General features: G+C 42.2%; 1 protein-coding gene across 1 annotated transcript in view; it reads left to right on the top strand.

The window, feature by feature from the left end:
* Positions 1-20,782, top strand: part of RMDN2 (regulator of microtubule dynamics 2) — a 207,192-nt gene that overhangs the window by 181,144 nt on the left and 5,266 nt on the right. Inside the window, exon 14 of the transcript XR_010149146.1 lies at positions 16,991-17,231. The gene's annotated coding sequence lies outside the window, so the exon portion shown is untranslated. The remainder of the gene's footprint in view (positions 1-16,990; positions 17,232-20,782) is intronic.

The raw sequence follows: 20,782 nt of genomic DNA, 5'->3' as shown, positions 1-20,782 counted from the left end.
TCCTTAATTTTGTCATTTTGTGGTCATTAATAACATCAGTTAACAATAATATTATTAAACTGTCCACTACAATGTGCGTTTGTGAGCACTGGCAACAATTTAGCAGAACAGAATGAGTTAGATTCCCAACTGTGGTAGATCACGTGGAGTAGTGAACAGAGCACAGAAACTCCAGATCCTAATTCTTGATTTCCTGGCAGTGATACCTTCCCATTCCATTACATAAGGTATAAGTGGCAGAAGATCAGGGAGAACCATAGGGCTGTAAGATATTTTATAAGTTGTTAAATAAGGGGACACTGCTTTATTTGGGGCATGTCACTCAATCTCTTCAACATTGTGTTAGGTAGGTATCATGAACTAAATTGTGGCCACCCAAAACTCATACCTCGAACCCCGGGTACCTCAGAACATAATTGTATTTGGATATGGAGTCTTTAAAGAGGTAATTAAGTTAAAATGAGGTTGTTAGAGAGGGCTGTAATCTAATATGACTGGTATCCTTATCAGAAGATTGAAAACACAGATGTGCACAGAGCAAAGACCACGTGAAGACACAAAGAAAACAGCCATCTGCAACTCAAGAAGAGAGTCCCAGAGCACATTGTGATCTCTGACTTCTGGCCTCTAGAATTGTGAGACAATGAATTTATATCGTTTAAGCCACCAGTCTGTTGTACTTTGTTATGGCAGCCTGAATGGGCCAATACAGTGAGGTTCCCTGGAAGACTTTCAGATGGGGACTTGCATGCAAGAAGTTTAACAGGGAGAGCTCTCAAGAGCAACCCCCGGAGGGAGCGAGTGAGGAAAAGAGAATTGGGCAGAGAGAGAAGCTGACCTCTGATGCAGCTGCTACAAGGTTCTCAGCTGATCCTAGGGTTCTAAGCTGATCCTACAGGGTGTTCTGGAGCTGGGATGGCCCCGTAGAGTTGCCTGGAATCAAGGCAGGGCCCAGGGAGGGAGATAACCTTGGCAAAGGCAGCTTCCTTCAGCGGGGGAATTCCCAGTGAGGGACTCAATTGTGGCTGTTTGCAGTGGGCACTGGACAGCTGGGGAGTGAGTTTCTCTGCCCTGACGAGGGGTCTGGGTGACATCTCACAGCATCCATCGCAGACCTGCAGCTCCTAGTCTGCAGACCAGGATAAGCACAATGCCTGTGCTGCATTTCCCCGCAGGTGGCTGTGAGGAGCTAATGAGATAATGGATATGAAAATGCTCTGCAAACTGTAAAGACTCTCAATATGCTGTTATGCATCATTCTCTGTTATTTGTTGCTATCCTGTCCTTTCACCTTCCCCAGGCCGGAATGATCACATTTTCTCTTTCCCTAGCTTTATTCCTGGGTCACTAGCACAGGGAAAAAATAAGAAGAAAAATCAGAGTGGAATTCTGAAAAACAAAGGTCCTGTGCTTTTCTGCCTAAAATATGTACAATCCTCAGTTGGCACTGTCAGGAATGGGGACCGCCCTCATGGAGAAGTGGCACTTCCACTCCTAGCCAGCCTCTGTGTGAGCTGGACTCTAAGGTCAGGAGAATGAGGAGGCCGTGAAGGTCTTGGCCGTCTCTTTTTCCCCTCATCTCTACTGGGACATAGATCGAGACAGGAACCCATAAATCACCTTGGAGTTAAATCAGGGGAAAAAAGAAAAGCCCTCTCAGGCAACAGCATTTCACAGCAGCAACAGGAAGTTGTAGGGAAAAGAGAAAAGTCAAAACTCAAGTGAAAATCTGAGTCATGGTTCAGAGAGGCCACAAATACCTTTCTTATGGAGAGTCAGAAGAGAGAACACAGAGAAAACTGAGAGGTTTTTTTGGTTTTTTTTTTTTTTTGAACTTTTTAAAGGAGAATTTGTTTTTAATCCTGTGAAGCTAGTAAACATCTCTTTAAAGAATGTGTGTGGTCACACAAGTTGAAGGGCTAGAAAATTACCTCCTCACAGCCCAGATGGTTTTAAGTGGGAACAGATAGGAAGGAGCGTGAGTTAAACCTCCCACCCACACTACAGGACTCTGCTGTTCCAGCCGCTTTCCTCTGCCACTAGCTCAGGAAGAGCGAGGGCTGCCTCTCAGACACAGGGAGTTTCTGCAGGCTGACTTCAGGCACTCCAGAATGAGGTGTCCGTATTTTCCTAAGTGCTGAGGGTCACCCTTCCTCCTCCTCTTTATTAAGATTCTCTGAACCACTCAGGAATTGATACACAAGTTAAAAATAAATTACTTAGGCAGATAGTGAGGGTATAGAAGTCCTTGGTAAGGTTTTCCTTTTAATGAAAAGCAGCCCCAAATACTTTTCCTTTCTAACAAAGAGCAGCCTGTGAAATCAAGCTACAGACATAGATGCCAGCAGAGGAATACCACCTGTTCAAAATGGCGGTTCCATCTTCTCTTCCTTTTTTTTTTTTTTTTTTTTGGTTAGTTAGTTTGTTTTTGTTGTTGTTGCTGTTGTTTGAGACAGAGTCTCGCTCTGTCGCCCAGGCTGGAGTGCAATGGCATGATCTCCACCATGCAATGGCATGGTGGAGGCTCATTGCAACCTCCACCTCCCAGGTTCAAGCGATACTCCTGCCTCAGCCTCCCAAGTAGCTGGGATTATAGGAATGCACCACCATGCCCAGTTAATTTTGTATTTTTAGTAGAGACGGGGCTTCACCATGTTGGTCAGGCTGGTCTTGAACTCCTGACCTCGTGATCCCCCTGCCTCGGCCTCCCAAAGTGCTGAGATTACAGGTGTGAGCCACCGCGCCCAGCCCATCTTCCTTTTCTCTGTGCCAGCCACGTGTACATTAAGGAACAGACAACATGGCGCCGGTCAAGTGGAAAGCTCTTTTGCATAGTAAGAGGAGGGTGAGGTAGGCAGCCTTCCTCCTGCTATGTAAACATCACACCTAATTGAACCGATCTGTGGGCCCTATGTAAATCAGACAGCGCCTCTTCAAACCTGCCTAAAAATTTGGAGAATTCCGCCCCAGCAAGTCTTTCCCTTTCAGAAGCCCCGCTCTCTCGCTAGAGAGAAAGCTGTTCTCCTTTCTCTTTCTTCTGCCTATTAAACCTGCGCTCCTAAATGCCTCCTTTGTGTCCCTGTCCTAAATTTTCTTGGCGCCAGGTAACGAACCCTGGGTATTTACCCCAGACAACGAAGCCGCTTCAGAATGACAAAACAACAGACATGGGGACTTCTGGCAAACAATAAACCACAAATGAACAGAGAGAGATTAGAAAACAAATCTAACCACAGCAGAGGAGGAGGGGAGAAAATGGCTTCTCTTCCCAGAAACACAGGAGAGACAGAACGCAGGCTGCCCTGTTCTGCGCTTGCTCCATTCTCCAGTAACATACCGTCCTGGTGTAGTGAGACTTTTCGCATTATAGGGCCCAACTAGAGATCCAGTCATTTTTACTTACGCTGTGAGCCAAGATTCTGAGTAAATAGGTTTATCTTGATTGTAGTTAAAGTGTCTGGTTGAGCACATCCTAACATGAATATTATACCAACAATAAAAATCGTGGAAACGTGGGGAAATGTCCACGATATCTTCATAACTTAAAGTAGGTTAGCAGTGCATTGTCAACGTAAATAAAACAGTATATTGAGTGTGATTCCAATATTGAAAAACAAAGAGCACTAAATCTGCCAAGTTCAAAGACCAGAGTGCCAGATGCAAAATGTTAAATGTTTCTTTCTGTGATGGGATTATTTTTTTCTTTATATTTTTCTGTATTTCCTGATTTTTTTCTACAATAATCATGTTTCTACTGTAATCTGAGATACAAAACATGAGAAAATTTGGTCAGATGAGTTGTTCCAGGATTGTGATTATTTCTCCACAAACAGATGCTCCTCAACTGATAATGGGGTTTTGTTCCTATAAGCCCATCATAAGTTGAAAATATCGTATGTCAAAAATGCACTTCATACACCTGACCTACTGAACATCGTAGCTTACCCTCGCCTACCTTAAACATGCTCAGAACACTTAGATTAGCCTACAGTTGAGCAAAATCATCTTATGTAATTTATTGACTACCATACCGAAAGTGAAAATCGAATGGTTGTGTTGTTCCTTGAAGTATGGTTTCTACAAATACACATTGCCTTTGTGCCATCATAAAGTCAAGAAATTGTTAAATCATGAGTGAGGGATCATCTGTACATTCATACACGGTATTAATACATGGGGGGGTGTGTGTGCATGTGTCTATGCATGTAAATGTGTGTTTCAAAGCTCTGGGGTACTTCTTCCTTCCCAGCTAGGAGCCCCTTTTCCTCTGCTGAGCTCTCGAATCTTGCATAATTGCACACCACATTTCTGAAAAGACAATCTCTTGGTACAGCACCCCCAGCCTTCTACCAAGGGATTCCAGCAGATGTTCACTCCCAGCTCAGCTTGGATAGGGCCACCAAGGAGCCTGCCTTTGGTCTCCACAGTCACTTCCTGAGGTAAGATTGAAGAGGGTGGGAGCACCATGGTTTGTTGACCTCCAGCTCTGCTTGTATCTCCTTTGGCAGAAGGGGTCCCAGGTGGTGCCTACATTCTAGATTTTAGAGAGGACACCACCTCCAGAGAGCTGAACCCAAAAACTGATGAGCTCCAAAGACGTGAAAAAGGACAGACCCTGCCAGACGAGCACCCTTAGGCTGTTGGCACGGAACTGAGGGAGGAAACTGGGACTACCCGCCTGATGTTGCAGCTTTTTTATTCTCCCCTCATCACTGTGAGAGGTCTGGACTTCTTCTGACATAAACAGCCTCCTTTCATCAAAGGATCGTGCCATCCTTTCTATTTTCTAAGCATTAAAAGGCAGTTTAAACAGATCAGTGAGTTAGGCAAACGTTTATATTCTCCCTTGCCCTTTTCTTTTTGCGTCTGGTAGAATTTCTCCTGTTCTATTGTTGATCTCTTTGTAAAAGCCCGTACATTCTTAGCTGCCAGGGCATGTCTTTGGAAGCATTACCACATACCTGTGAATGATTAATAAGCTGTGTTTGGTTAATAAGCAACATTCAGCTCTCGTATTAATCACAGATTTTTAAAGTTAGACACAGCTGGTGACAATTTAGTGACACAGGGTCAGCTTAGCTTTTCTTGAGCATTAGCTCGGAGGAGAGGCTGAATGCTGCCAGATGTCACCAACCAAAAAAAAAAAAAACCTAACTGGGTCCTCAGAGAGGACCTGGGGGATGCAAGTGCACACACACACAAGAGCAAGAGATCCCTGTTCTTTTCAAGGACTCCTTTTCTGGAGGACTGTCACCTCTAGAGACCCCATGCTTCCTCCTCATGGTTATAACTTTCCCCAACTCTTCAAGTGTCTAGAGAAAGCACATTTTCTGAACCAAAAATCAGGGTTTATTGATTGGCCATGAGTCCCAAATTAAGAATGCCCTGGAAAAATTGGAGAAAATATTGAGGCATTAGCGGCATTCTGCATAGGCTATATTTGTTCAGCCACATTGAATAACTTACTCTATGCTTAGTACCTCCAGAGAGTGGGGTTACAAAGAAGAATACCCACTGTCTAGTGGGCCTTCACTGGTGTGTGAAGCTCCTCTGGGCAGGAACTCAATGCTGATTTGTGCAGGTTGCAAGTGGAGGGTCGGCCGTGCTCAGCTGGGCTGATGGTTTCCCCTATTCGAGCCCTTCCTGGCACAGTGTGTCTCCTCTGATTTCTCGTTCCCAGAGCCTTTCCTCAAGTAGGGATTGCAGTTCTTGCTCTCAGTTCCTTCAGCTAGAGAAGCGAGGTCCTTTCACTGGCCCTCTTCAGATCCTGTTCTTGAGCTCAGTCCAACAGGACACCTGGCTTCTCTGTTCACATAGGATCTTCTTTGGGCCAGGCCAAACTTTCCTCTTCCATCTCTCAAATTGGCCCTTCCCTCTCTCAAGGACTGGCTACTTCTCACGGCCCTCTTCTTCATCTCTTCATTACTCCCAGTCTGACAGTGGCTTTGCAAAAATCTTTCACATTTCTCCTCACCATGGTCTCTCTATCGTAAATGAAGATCCAGAAACGTCTTAATTTATCTTTAATGGATAATATAGAGGGTGATTCCTGTCTTCAATCAAAGAGAATGAGGTATAAGGACAATACACCCAGGCCATTTCACCTACAAATGCTGACCTTACAAAAGACCATTGGTTGGGACAGGTGAGTGAAGGTCCTAACCCAGGGCTTCTCTGTGCTGGGAAGTCACAGTTTTTCTTTTCTTTTCTGTCTTTTACTTTAAGTTCTGGGATACATGTGCAGAAAGTGCAGGTTTGTTACATAGGTAAACATGTGCCGTGGTGGTTTGCTGCACCTATCTACCCATCATCTAGGTTTTAAGCCCCGCATGCATTAGGTATTTTTTCTAATGCTCTCCCTTCCCTTGGCCCCCACTTCCCGACTGGCCCCAGTGTGTGATGTTCCCCTCCCTGTGTCCATGTGTTCTCATTGTTCAACTCCAACTTATGAGTGAGAACATGAAGTGTTTGGCTGTCTGTTCCTGTGTTAGTTTGCTGAGAATGATGGCTTCCAGTTTCGTCCATGTCCCTGCAAAGAACATGAATTCTTTTTTATGGCTGCATAGTATTCCATGATGTATATATGGCACATTTTCTTTATGCAGTCTATCATTGATGGGCATTTGGGTCAGTTCCAAGTCTTTGCTATTGTAACTAGTGCTGCAACAAACATACATGTCCATGTGTCATTATAGTAGAATGATTTATAATCCTTTGGGTATATACCCATTAATGGGATTGCTGGGTCAAATGGTATTTCTGGTTCTAGATCCTTGAGGAATTGCCACACTGTCTTCCACAATAGAACTAATTTACACTCCCACCAACAGTGTAAAAGCATTCCTATTTCTCCACAGCCTCGCCAGCGTCTGTTGTTTCCTGACTTTTTAATAATCACCATTCTAACTGACATGAGATGGTATCTCATTGTGGTTTTGATTTGCATTTCTCTAATGACCAGTGATGATGAGCTTTTTTTCATATGTTTGTTGGCTGCATAAATGTCTTCTTTTGAGAAGTGTCTGTTCATATCCTTTGCCCACTTTTTGATGGGGTTGTTTTTTTTCTTGTAAATTTGTTTAAGTTCCTTGTAGATTCTGGATATTAGCTCTTTGTCAGATGGATAGATTGCAAAAATTTTCCCCCATTCTGTAGGTTGCCTGTTCACTCTGATGATAGTTTCTTTTGCTGTGCAGAAGCTCTTTAGTTTGATTAGATCCCATTTGTCAATTTTGGCTTTTGTTGCAATTGCTTTTGGTGTTTTAGTCATGAAGTCTTTGCCCATGCCTATGTCCTAAGTGGTATTGCCTTGGTTTTCCTCTAGGGCTTTTATGGTTTTGGGTTTTACATTTAAGACTTTAATCCATCTTGAGTTAATTTTTGTATAAGGAGGGGGTCCAGTTTCTGTTTTCTGCATATGGCTAGCCAGTTTTCCCAGCACCGTTTATTAAATAGGGAGTCCTTTCCCCATTGCTTGTTTTTGTCAAGTTTGTTGAATAGCAGATGGTTGTAGATGTGTGGTGTTATTTCTGAGGTCTCTGTTCTGTTCTATTGGTCTATATATCTGTTTTGGTATCAGTACCATGCTGTTTTGGTTACTGTAGCCTTGTAGTATAGTTTGAAGTCAGGTAGCATGATGCCTCCGTCTTTAATCTTTTTGCTTAGAATTGTCTTGGCTATACAGGCTCCTTTTTGGTTCCATACGAAATTTAAAGTAGTTTTTACTAATTCTGTGAAGAAAGTCACTGGTAGCTTGATGAGAATAGCATTGAATCTATAAATTACTTTGGCCATTTTCATGATATTGATTCTTCCTATCCATGAGCATGGAATGTTTTTCCATTTGTTTATGTCCTCTCTTATTCCCTTGAACAGTGGTTTATAGTTCTCCTTGAAGAGGTCCTTCACATCCCTTGTAAGTTGTATTCCTAGGTATTTTATTATCTTTGTAGCAATTGTGAATGAGATTCACTCATGATTTGGCTCTCTGCTTGTCTATTGTTGGTGTATAGGAATGCTTGGGATTTTTGCACATTGATTTTGTATCCTGAGGAAGTCATAGTTTTTCTATGTGCAGTTCCAAAGCCCCTGAAGAATGATTAAAGAGCAAATCACTTTCTCTTTTGAAGATTAAAAAGAGACTCCTTTTTAGCAAGATCAGAGTTAACAAATTGCTGGCCCCATGCCCTTTTCTACCCATGTGGAGTCCTCGCCTTGCATCAAAAAGGGCAGCTAACCTGCAACAAGGGAGCAGCCACTGCCAGGAAGAAATGCCTTTGTGCCTTCCCTCTTCTTGCCCTGCTGCCTTCTTCCCAAGTCAGCACTCCTCTCTTCCCTTTCCACATGCTTCCTCTTTCCCCTCTTAGGAAAAAAATATAATATTGGATCGGCTGTGTGTCAAGCATCTGAGGTTCTCACCATAGCTCCATTACTACCAGTCCGTGTGACTTGGAGAATGCTGCTTACCTTCTTTGAGACCCAGTTTCTTCATTATAAGATAAAGAGCTTGCTAGGTGAGCTCTGTGACTCCTTTCTACTTAAACATTTTGTGATTCTGCGTTCTTAGACTTTGTAATAATTCTCTCTTAAGGTATTTGTACATTAAGTTTTACATGTCATTGTGGAATGAACAGATTTATCTCTAGTTACAGAATCCCAAACTTCAGCAGAAGGTGTAGGGAGAACCAAAGAGGTGAGGGATAAAGAAAGGGGCTCCCCCAAACCATATCTCTCATCTTGTTCTTGAATTACCAGCCCTCTGGCAGTCAACTTTCTTAACTGGCTTCCTTCTGGAGCCCAGATTTGTTTTTCCTTGCTCTCTTAATCTCTGTTTACTATTTTCTATAGAAATTACTTTAGAGAGAAACCCTCTTCCAATTGTATTTAAATCCACCCCCCAAATATAATTTATTCTCTTATGAAGCTTTGAAATGGAAACTTTTCCCCAGAAGTAACCAGGCATTGTGCAAAGTTGCATCCATTTTGAATACCAAAGCAGCTGTAACAAATAAGAGATGACAAATGCCATTGTGTAATTTAGTTCTTCATATCAGTTTGTCATTCTGACTCCTTTCTATTTAACTAGATGCTTTGTCAGACTTTGTAATCTAACCATGTGAAGGGCAGTGAATAAAGGATTAACAAAACCCTTTCCAGTTTTGCATGAGCATTTGATTTTTGGCTAACTTCCTAGCTCTGTTCCCATGGAAACCTGATAAAGGAAAGTACAAGTGGGCCCTGATTGGTAAATCCTATCTGGATTGGGAAAACTATAAATACCAGAGAAGAAGCCATATTTTCGAGTTTCCCTAAGTGCAGTGACCCTTGTAACTGGCATGACCTTGAGAAGACCATGAAAGTTATGGCCATGGAGTTCCTCCAAGAGATATTAGCTGCTGTGAAATACAGGGCCTCTCATATAGTGTGGCCTCCACACCCCACTGATGTGAGTCTCATTTCTTCACAACTCAGTCCACATGGGGGCCAAAGAGAATAGCTTCTGCCCACTGTGTGGATGGCTTTGTGGTCTGCTGCGAGGTCCCGCAGAAGAGGAAGTCTGGATGTGCCCTACTGACATGCTCTGCCTCCTGGCCTATGAATCTTCTGGGTCAACTGCTGTCTAGAGTGGGCCTTGGCAGTCTTGTGAGTTTGCATGTTTAATAGAGCTTTATGAGACCTCCTGGTGGGTCTTGTGGATGGAGGTTTTCACTTACACTGGTTTGAATGAGTGCATTTGCCTGTGAAGCTGTGAGCATGAGACAATGTCCAGTCTTATGGTTTTTACTAATTGCCAGTTTTTCTTTACAAATTAAAAAATAATTTTGTAATGAAAATTGGCAGGTCCCACTTGAGAATATTATACTAAGTGAAATAAGCCAGTGACAAAAAGACAAATACTTTTTTCCACTTCTCTGAGGCACTCAAATTCATAGAGATGGAAAGTAGAATACTGTTTGCCAGGGGCTGGGACAGGAGGTAATGGAAAGTTGCTGTTTAATGGATGCAGAGTTCCACCTTTGCAAGATGGAAAGAGTTCTGGAGATTGGTTGGACAACAACATGAATGCACTTAACACTACCGATTGTGCACTTGGTTTAAAAACTGCACATTTATAAAATGGTTAATGTGGCAAACTTTATGTTATATGTATTTTACCATAATTTAAAAAAATTTTTTAATTGACAGTTTCCTCTAAATATCACACTTAAATCATGTTTTCAATACACAGACTAATTCTAAGTGTTTCCAAATTTCCTTCTAAGTAATATAGGAAGATTTTGTGTTACTTTTCCAATTTCATCTTGCAACCATGGTTAAAAATGACTACTATTTACTTCTTACCATTTGATCTGTTGACAGTTTCAGCCATCAGTCACTGCTGGCTCCCACTTCATTTAGCTATCATGCCCCTCACTAACACAAGATCGCCGTCTAGGGGCCAATCGTAGAACTACAGGCTACACAGAGGAGAAGGGAGCCAGGCCACCTTTCCCATGCATCCCACTCCTTGAACAGAAAGAGCAACTAAAAAGGGAGGCAGGAGTTCTAAGCACCATCTTTTTTTCACCATTACAGTTTCCAAGATCTTGCTGCTATGAAAATAAAGATCTCCTAATATTTATAGTACTTGAGGTTGGAATAGTCTTCTAGGTAGAGTACTAATATCTTGCTGATAAAGCTTTTGATGCTGAATCCTTGGTTATTCTCTTAATATAATATCTTCTGTGCGAATAAGGCTAAAATTCTTGCATACACTCTTGTACTCACTTAGGAATGTAATAGAGCAGTTTGGGAGAGTGACTGAATGCTTCTGCTTTTGGCAAATTTGCCACAAAATCATATTATGCAATCACAGGGTCACAGAACATTAGAACTTAAAGAGCTTTAGAGGCCCGTGGTCTCTAGCAGACCCCTTTGAGAGTCTGATAAAAATTAGAGGTTTACGTACCATAAAATGCTATTTTGCACAAAGCTTTGAATACCATTTTAAAATTTCATCATAGATGAAGAATTCCAGCTTGAATCCCACCCCATAATTTGGAAGTGAAGTTTCTGAGAAGCATCCTATGTGAAGAAGCAGCTAAACAGAGGGGACTGGGAGTCAGAATTGGATGTTGGAAAGAGATGTGATCCCACAGACAGTGTAATGCGGGGTTGGAACCAGCCCTGGTCAAACCCATTCCCCCGAGTGCACATGTGTTCCAAGGAGAAGCTTGCTGGGGAAGAGAGCAGCAATTTGCCCACCAGAGGCCCAGATCTCCTGGGAGAAATCAGCTGCCATGGAACAGGAGTTTTTCTTCATGCTAGAAAGGGAAAAGAACATGAATAAGTGGCAATCCAGAGACAGCCAGAAGGAACCTGGACAATGGCTCACCGGCTGAGCAGAGATAGAGTTGCAGTGGGTGGGTGGGGCGGGGGCGGGGGGCGGTTGACAGCAGCCTGGATTGTGAGAAAGGAGCACGAAGAAATAATAATTGAAGTAGCAGAAGGTAGCAAGGGGTGCAGACCAAGAGCACAGGCACTGCAGAGAGAAGTCTGGATTATTTGTGAGGACTTTCCCTAGGGACTTCTAGAAAGAAATCACTAGTGAGGTCTAAAAGAAGACTGGACTTCCAGTGTGGTGATAGGAACATTGCTCTTTGAGTTCTTGCTACAAATGGGGAACTTTGATTTGCCAGGAAACAAAGGGTTCAAAGAACCAATTGTGATATATTTTGGCTTAAATCCCCCCCACTGAAATATGACAGGAGTCAAACTGGGGTACCAGGTAAGTCTTGTGAAGGTGCTGCCTGGGGAGTACCCAGCTGTCTGGCACTTTCATAATATCTTTCTGAACCTCAGTTTCCTCATTTACGAAATGGGATTAGGACTTGTTGAGCATCAAGGTTCCTTCTGACTTGAAAAATCTTCTGATTCTATGACCAAATTGGAAGGCCTGGGTTGGGCTCTCTTAGTTCTTCAGATTTAAATGAGTCATTTCTGAACTGTTGGCATAAGGCCTATCGTTTTCACTCAAATATTCCCTTGAGGCATCATTTTTTTTTTTTTTCAAAATTGGGAAAGCGAAGGATACAAGAAGTTGGAAGGAAAGCCCATGAGAGAAAAAAACATTTACTATAATTAAGAAAGAAAATTAAACAGATGATGATCAGAACTGGGGTTATAAATTAAAGTTAACTGATTCCAAGAGTGTACGCCATCAGAATTCGGTCTCATAACTGGAAATTTAGAGGCAGGGCAAGCTTCAAGTTTGCCTAATTCAGCAGTTCCAATCCCATTTCCTTGGGATTCTCAGCTCTGCCTCATCTGTGTTGTTTAATTCTCAGGCTGGGGATAACATGGCTATTGCAATAATAGGGCCAAGCTTGACAACATCCATAGGGAGAGACTCTCTTTTCCTATGGCCCTCTCTTAAAGGTGGAGAATTTTCCAGAAGCCCCAGCAAACTTCCCCATAAATCTTATTAAACCTAATTGGTCCATATGCCTATTCCTGAACCTCTCACTGGCAGGGGGATGAGATTATACTTAGACAATTTAGGCCTAACCTGGAAGTACAAAGACTGCAATGGGGAAGGGGTGAATATTTGAAAAAAATCAGGGTTTGTTGGAATGAAGTGAAGAATGGCTGCTGGGCAGACAGTCAGCGGTATCTTGTCAGAATCAGCTGTTGAAATGCAATGGGGCGTATGACCATGCTCCCCATTTAACAGATGGAGTAGTTAGGCCCAAGGTCCCACAGTTGGGTTAGAGCTAGGGACAAAGACCTTTCTACTCAAAACCCGAGGCTTCTCTATGTACATTTCAAAAGGCTTAAATTTTGGCTTATCTTTTTACCCAGAAAGTCTACTTCTGGGAATTATTATAAGGAAATAATGGGAATAAAGAGTTAGAAACAATAATTTTTACCCCAGTATATTTTTGTGAAAAAAAAATGGGAATAATGTGAAAGTCTAATAGTATGCAATTAGTGAAATCAATAATGGTACATACATACAATGGAATACTATGCAGCCATTACAATTATACCATAGAAGAAAAGGCAATGGCCTGGAAAAATGTTCATAATATATTGTTACATAAAAAGTAGGCTATAAAACTGTTGTTAAACAAAACAGATCTAGAAAGATTAAGAGATGTATACAGCAACATTTTACCTGTAGTTTCCTCTGCATGATGGAATTGTAGATGATTTTAATCTCTTAGTTTGTGCTTCTTTTTTTCCAGATTTCTTTGGTTGAGGATATGTAACAAAGAATATCTTTGGTGAGAACATTGCAATCAGAAAAAATGTCCGTGTAACCATTTTTTTAAATTAATTCTATTTTCACTAAGAACACTGATTTTCAGACATAGCTATAGGTATCACGGGGTTCTATATGGAATTTCTAGAAATACAGTGGGGAGTTCATGGCAACAGCCTTCTCAAGGCCTGTCTTCCATGCCCACGAATTCCTAGGATAAGAAACAACACTCGGGAGGTTTCTAAAGTTCCTGACCTCAACTGCCCTCAGAGAGGGGTCATTATATCCAGGGCAATGTTAGTGAGCCACAGTATGTGCGTTGGGAACCATGTAGAGAACAAGAAACTACAGATGCTTTTTAAGACACTTATGAGAATAGTTCTTTCTAAAGTTTAAAGTCCCTGGCACATATTTGGTGCCTAATACTGGCTAAATAAGGAGATGTTGGCTGTGCGCAGTGGCTCACGCCTGTAATTCCAGGACTTTGGGAGGCCAAGGCGGGTGGATCACGAGGTCAGGAGATTGAGACCATCCTGGCTAACACGGTGAAACCCCGTCTCTACTAAAAACACACAAAAAATTAGCCGGGCATGGTGGCGGGCGCTTGTAGTCCCAGCTACTCCGAAGGCTGAGGCAGGAGAATGGCGTGAGCCCAGGAGGTGGAGCTTGCAGTGAGCCGAGATCGCACCACTGCACTGCAGCCTGGGCGACAGAGTGAGACTCTGTCTCAAAAAAGAAAGAAAAAAAAAAAAGATAAAATTACCAGAAAATATTAAACAGGTAAGTATTTATTTACCTGTTTAAAAGAAAAATTACTAGAAAATATTAAACAGTGAAATGACCAGTGTGTCCTCAGCACAACACCTTCTACAAATTATATTAGGAGTAGAAAACAAGGCAGTGGCTCACACCTGAAATCCCAACACTCTGGGAGGCTGAGGTGGGTGGATCACCTGAAGTCAGGAGTTCGAGACCAGCCTGGACAACATGGTGAAACCCCGTCTCTACTGAAACTACAAAAATAAGCTGGACATGGTGGTGGGCACCTGTAATCCCAGCTACTCAGGAGGTGAGGCAGGAGAATCACTTGAACCCAGGAGGCGGAGGTTGCAGTGAGCCGAGATCGCGCCACTGCACTCCAGCCCAGGCGACAAGAGCAAAACTCTGTCTCAAAAAAAAAAAAAAAAAAAAAAAAGGAGTAGAAAACAGAATGACTCTCAGGCACTCCGCTTTTTCTGGAGTTGTTCCTGGGTCTCCTGACCACCCAAGTCTGACTGAGTTCTCCCACATTTATCCCAGCTGTCACGGATGAGAGGCACTTTCTCTTCTGCTGACCTTATGGCTCCTGGTGATACTGTCTCCTGCACAGATGGAAAGTACCCAGGAAACAGCATAACAACAACAACAAAAAATCACATTTTTCAGCTTCAAAGCAAACACCAAAGTTAAAAGCCCAACGCCTGAAGGAATTTAAGGACCAAAGTTATTTAGGGCAGAAGCTAAAAGGAGTTGGCCTACCCCCTACCCACGGACCCCAGGCTTCAAATAGGTGAAGGTTGGAGGCTGCCAGGCCCTGAGCAAGCATCATCAAAGAAGAGCACATCCAAGAGTACCCCAGTGCTCTCTCTGCTTTGAAGACAAACAGCCCTCCTAATTAGAAACAGCTTCATTCACATGCCAGATGTCCATGCTTCCCTTCCAATTATTTTCAGAAACATCATAAAGAACCATTAGCGGCAGTACAAAATATCCTGGGTTGTTTTTTAAAAGAATTTGTCCATTCTTATGAGTTCAGTTTGATATGAAGAAAATTGCAATCCGCTTATTCCTAAGAGGTTTTTGGAGCAGGAGAGGGACTCAAGATAAGGATGTGTAAGGATTTGATCACCAGAAATACTACCACATATTTGGTTTAAGCATAAAGAACAAGCATCTTACAAAAATGTTAGCCAAATGTCTCTTTACATCACACACACACACACACACACACACACACACACACACGATTAGTACACCCTGAGCATTTGTCTAAGGATAACATGAACAATCAAAAGTTTTTGGAAGCAGAGGATCTAGATCATGAGTTATAGTTCTGAACTCTGTGTTGGTCAGACTACTTCGAAATACATTGTCCACTTCAGGAAACCACATCTGGAAAGGGACATTGACCAATTCAAGAAACCCCAGAGAGTGGGAAGAGCACAACCATGGTGGACCATAGACTTCTTTAGGGCAGCGTCTGTGCCATGCCTTTGCTCACCCCCACTGCCTTGGCACAGTGCTTTATACATAGACCATGCCGTAAGATATTTGTTGAATAAATGAGTAAATAATTCATATGTCATGCATAATTGTTGAAGGAAGTACAGTTGGTTAACTCAGAGAATAAAAGGTACAGAGGACATGACAGCTCATGTCACATACCTAAAGGGGTACCACAGAGAATAGGGAAAAGATGTATTCTCTCTTGGTCTTTGGATCAGAATGAAGACTATTTAGTGAAAGCTACAGGAAAGCAGCTTTGACCCAGGATTATTATTATTTTGTGTATCCACCATAAATAACTGTGTGAGGCTCGGGTACATTCTCACACTCAAACTTTAATTTGAGCATTAGAGGGATATAGAAAGAAATTTGGGCTTGTGGCCAGATTAATAACTTGTTCAAGAAATCTTTACTGAGATAGTGCCAGAGGATGCTGAGAAGCAGGGTGAATAAGTAACCAAAAAGGCAGGGTTTCTTCCTTTTTGAAGCTTCCGGTCTATTCAGGAATGCAGACAAGTCAGCAGGTAATCACGGTGTGCACAGGTGAGATGGACTGTGATAAGGGAAGTTTGGGCGCCTCCTGCAGTGGGTGCTCCAGCATCCCAGGGGGCTTAGATGAAGCGAAAATGGGGGATGTGATAGGGGTGGAGGATGATCCAGCATGCATATGAGCTCTAAGGCAGGACAGAGTGGCACTTTGGAGAACCCTCCACAGTCCTTAAACCAGCCCCACTTCCCACTTCCAGTTCTACCCACTCTTGGCTTAGGAAATTTTCTCCTCTTTTTGCCCTGAAAATTAGCCTTGGTGGCTGAGTTTTGCTTTTCAGGTTCTCATTGCTAGTGTTTATTTTGAGGCTTAGTGACCATCTCATTCCTACTACTGGCCCGCAGTAGGGAATCAGACCTTTAGTAGACACGGAGCTCTTCAAATACAGAGTGAACTTGGGGCATCTGATCATGTGGGTCAAGATGAACACTACACGAGCAATAGCACAGAATACAACTGAGAGCCACTTGTGAGTGAAGCTGTACTCGAGTACAGAATGACAATACTGACATTCAAAAAGCAACAGGATGATGAGAATGTTCTGGAATTAGAGGGTAGTGATAGTTACACAACCTTGTGAATATACTACTGCACACCTTAACATGGTGAATTTTATGGTACGTAAATTACATCTCAATAACATTAAAAAAAAAAAAAAAGCAGCAGCAGATGGCTGCTGGAGGAGGCTGAGCTTAAATACCCCTGGTTACACTTCCTCCTTTCCTTGTATTTACTGGAAGGAGAAGGATTTGTCCTAAGATGAATACTTTTTTCATCTTCAGAAATTCCTGACAAGCTACTACCCTGTCAAGGCATGAAAAATTTGATTAGTGCTGACTTGGTACACAGTCTATTAATTAGTACCTAAATAATTGCATGTTGCCTCTGTGTCATGATTTATAATTGTATGCATGCTTTGATCTTTCTCATCACAGGCAGCACTGAGAAGTGAAGGAATATTTGGGAGGATCAGAAGCTTGGTCCTGATTTTGCCATCAACAGGAACTTGATGACTTCAAGGGAGTCCCCAAACCCTGGGTTTCTGTTTTCTCAACTCTAACATGAGGGGCTAGATGCATCTGGTTTAGTTAGTCTCCATGATGGTTTAGTTCGTCTCCATGATCCTGTGAATTTCAGATGTTGAAAATCTTTGGAAAAGCCCTGAAAGATGAACAGGTAGGAGTTATTGTCTATATTTTACCCATGAGGAAACTAAGGACCTGGGAATCTAGAGGGCTCATTAGCTTTTGAACCAGTACTAGAAATGAGTTCATCTGAATTCTGGTCCCAAACTCCTAGCATGAGAGAAATGTGGACCTTTCTTTCCAGGAGTTTAGCATGTAGGAGGTATTCAGCTGGTGAGGGATTAAGGCAAGATTACAGGTTCTTGAGAAACATAAGCGACAGAGACAAGAACATCAGAAAGGGCCGCTGTGACTCGGGTCATGGCTGCCGATGGAGCTCGTAAGTCAGGAGAGGTTGTTTGCTGAGAAGCTTGCATTCCCTAGAGCCCAAGTGGGTGTTGCCAGGAAACCCTGAGTTTTCCAACTTGGCAATCAGTGCGCAGCTGAGTTTTTATAGGAAATTGCCCAGCTCTTTGGAAATTGTATGTGGTATAAATATGGTTTTGAAATTCTATATATTAGCTTAGCAAAAGGCGGAAATATTTTGAAACCCATGGATTTGGGAGATCTGCTGGCATTGCTATTAAAATGACTTTCAGCAGAATTGTACACTGTGACATTATATTGCTCAAAATGACTCAATTTTCTAATCTTTGAGACTTCTTAAAAAGAAATGAACCCCAAGTAGAGTGAAGGTGGACTGCAAAAAACAGCTTAGTCTGAATGAAAAAAATTCATTCTTGGCTCTGCAGCTAAGAAACTGGCTGTGTGTCCTCAGACAATTCACTTAATGTCTCAGATCCTCAACTTCTTCAACTGCAAATAAAGGGGTTAGAGGAGATCATCTTTAAAGCCCAACTCAGCTCTAACATACTATGATTGGATACCATACACTTGTCCACATTCTTTTCTCTAGCACTTGGGGATTTCTGCTCTTCCAGCCTTTACAAATACAACCTTTCACTGTCACACTCATTCTTCCTTGTCCTTAAAACAGAAAGCCCCGGCATAGTCTGATGCCACTTCTGAGGGCTATAGCAAGTGGCATCTAGTGTCTCTATAGTAACTATCTACACTCCTAGGGAAAATTATCTCACAGAAGCATAGAGAGCCTGACCTTGTCTATAAAGACAGTAAGGTATAATGATTAAAAGAATAGGCTCTAAAGTCAGGCAGACCTGGGTAAATCTGCCACCTACTAGAGAGCTTGGGCAAGCAAGTTCACCATGCCTGGTACCTAGTGAGTGCTGTGGGCCTCTATTCTGGAGGGACAGCAGGGCCTTACGAAACCAGCATGAGATTGTAAATGCCTTGCAGGCTGGATTTTCAAGAGGAAATGCTACCCCCTTTTTCTCCAACATCTCTGGCAAAATTGCTAACCCAAAGGTACTAGGCCCAGCTAGTTATGAAGGGGATGGAAGTGATCTCTATCCAAGGGAAGAACATTTGAATTGATGTTTAAAGGAGTTGTTTAGATTCTTATGAAGGAATAGAGGAAGAGTAGAGGCAAAGACAGAGAAGGGGATGGATGAGAATAAAGAACAAGAAAAGAAGCAGTAGGAGACAAATGAGAAGGTTAAAGCTGATAATTTTTACTTTATGATAAAAGGAATTTCTAAGCAAATTCTAACCATTTTATCAAGAAGAAACAAATTCACTAACATATTTCTGCTTAAAGAAATGCATGGGCATTTTCTTTGCATGTGGAGTTTGTTTAAAAATTAGGCATTGAATGCTTTTTAAAAAATATCTAGATCTATTCTGGACATGCACATTTCAATTGATAGATAGATCAAAATGTCTGATTTTCTTACTGGTAACTTGGCACCAGTTGCCAGTGGCTTCATATGAACCTATCAGCTGCTGTGGGATGGCAGAGCAGTTAAGAGTCCAAGACTAGTCCACGCAGGCCTGCAGCTCCCACATTCTGATGCATCAAAGCCACAGCAAGTTCCTAAAACATGGGCTCTGGATCCAGATGCTTTTGGTTCAAATTTTCACTTCATTATTTCTCAGATGTGTGACTTATGGCAATTACTTACTTCTCTAAGGCTCAGTTTCCACATCTGTAAAATAGGGCTAATGATAGTATTTGCTTCATAAGATTGAGGATTGAATGGGATAATGCACTTAGCTCAATACTCACCCATAAACTTTTTTTTTTTTTTTTTTTTTTGAGACAGAGTCTTGCTCTGTTGCCCAGGCTGGAGTGCAGTCGTGCGATCTTGGCTCACTGAAATCTCCACCTCCCAGGTTCAAGCAATTCTCCTGCCTCGGCCTCCCATGTAGCTGGGATTTCAGGCACACACCAACACCCCCGACTAAATTTTTTGAATTTTTAGTAGAGACAGGATTTTACCATGTTAGTCAGGCTGGTCTCAAACTCCTGGCCTCAAGTAATCCACCCACCTTGGCCTCCCAAAGGGCTGGGATTACAGGCGTGAGCCACCACTCCCAGCCAACAATATTCAATTACATACTCAATTACTATGTTCTTTTTCTGGTAACTAGAATGTAGGATCTTATGATTGGCCCCAAGTTCAAAGATATGGGCAAGTAAGTATAATATAAGAGTGTAGATACAGATTTTGTAGGATATATGCCATGGCCTCTGTCCCATATCAATTTAATACCTATTTTCCAATGTAATGCCCTGAAATCCCAGAAGAGAAAAAAAGAATTTTTTTCTAACAATTAGAAACATGATAAAAAAAACTATCAAAGGTATATTCATTCAGCCATGCAAATTGTAAAACCATAGCAATCATTCTATTTGTTTGGTCACAGTTTAAAAAAGGAAATTTGCTATAAGAAAAATAAATACAAACAAACACAAAAAGAGTTGAATGTCACCTGCAGAAGAAGCACCAATCCAACTATTTTACCCTGCCCACATTCACCATGTTTCTCACAATTGCCTATAAAAAGTAGTCACCATTTATTGTACCAGGCAGTGAGCTAAGTGCTTTATGGACCCTGTCTCATTTAACTGTCCCCAGAGTCCTATGAGTAGGTATGTTAGTGCCATGCCCATATCACGGATAAGGAGATATGCCAGGTCAGAGAGGTGAGTTGGGATTCACACACAGCAGACTTGCTCCAGGGCCTGTGTTCTCAACACTGCATGGTGCCGCTTCTGATCTGGATTGTTAAATCTCAGCACCCAGCACTCCTGGCTTGGGTAGAAGGGAATGGGCCCAGAGGTGCTGAGAATGGATCTCATGTACACCTAGGGTCGAAGTTGGAACACAGAGTATGTGGAGAGCCTTGGCTAAGACTGAAGCCGCCATGATGAAAACCAAACTCAAGCAGTCTTGTTTTTTAAAACCAATGGGAGTAGTAAAGTATAAATGTAAATCTCAGTTATCTTATCATGCCACCCTATAGGTGTTTCCAGTAGTTACTTTAGAGCTATCAAAGATACATCTGAAATAATGGTACTGTGTATATACTTGAGTCCTCTTCCCCAGCTTGACACTCCTAGGAGTCAGGTGTTCTCTGGGTCAGATCATTTGCCCACAAACATAGCAATATGCCTAGCCTTCTCATTATATAAGGTCCCCATTATATGGGGGACCTTATATAATTTCATCATATGGATGA

The sequence above is a fragment of the Pan troglodytes genome, chromosome 12 (genome assembly GCF_028858775.2).
Source record: "Pan troglodytes isolate AG18354 chromosome 12, NHGRI_mPanTro3-v2.0_pri, whole genome shotgun sequence".
In the NCBI taxonomy this organism is placed as follows: Eukaryota; Metazoa; Chordata; class Mammalia; order Primates; family Hominidae; genus Pan; species Pan troglodytes.
This window is presented reverse-complemented; position numbering and strand designations above follow the sequence as displayed.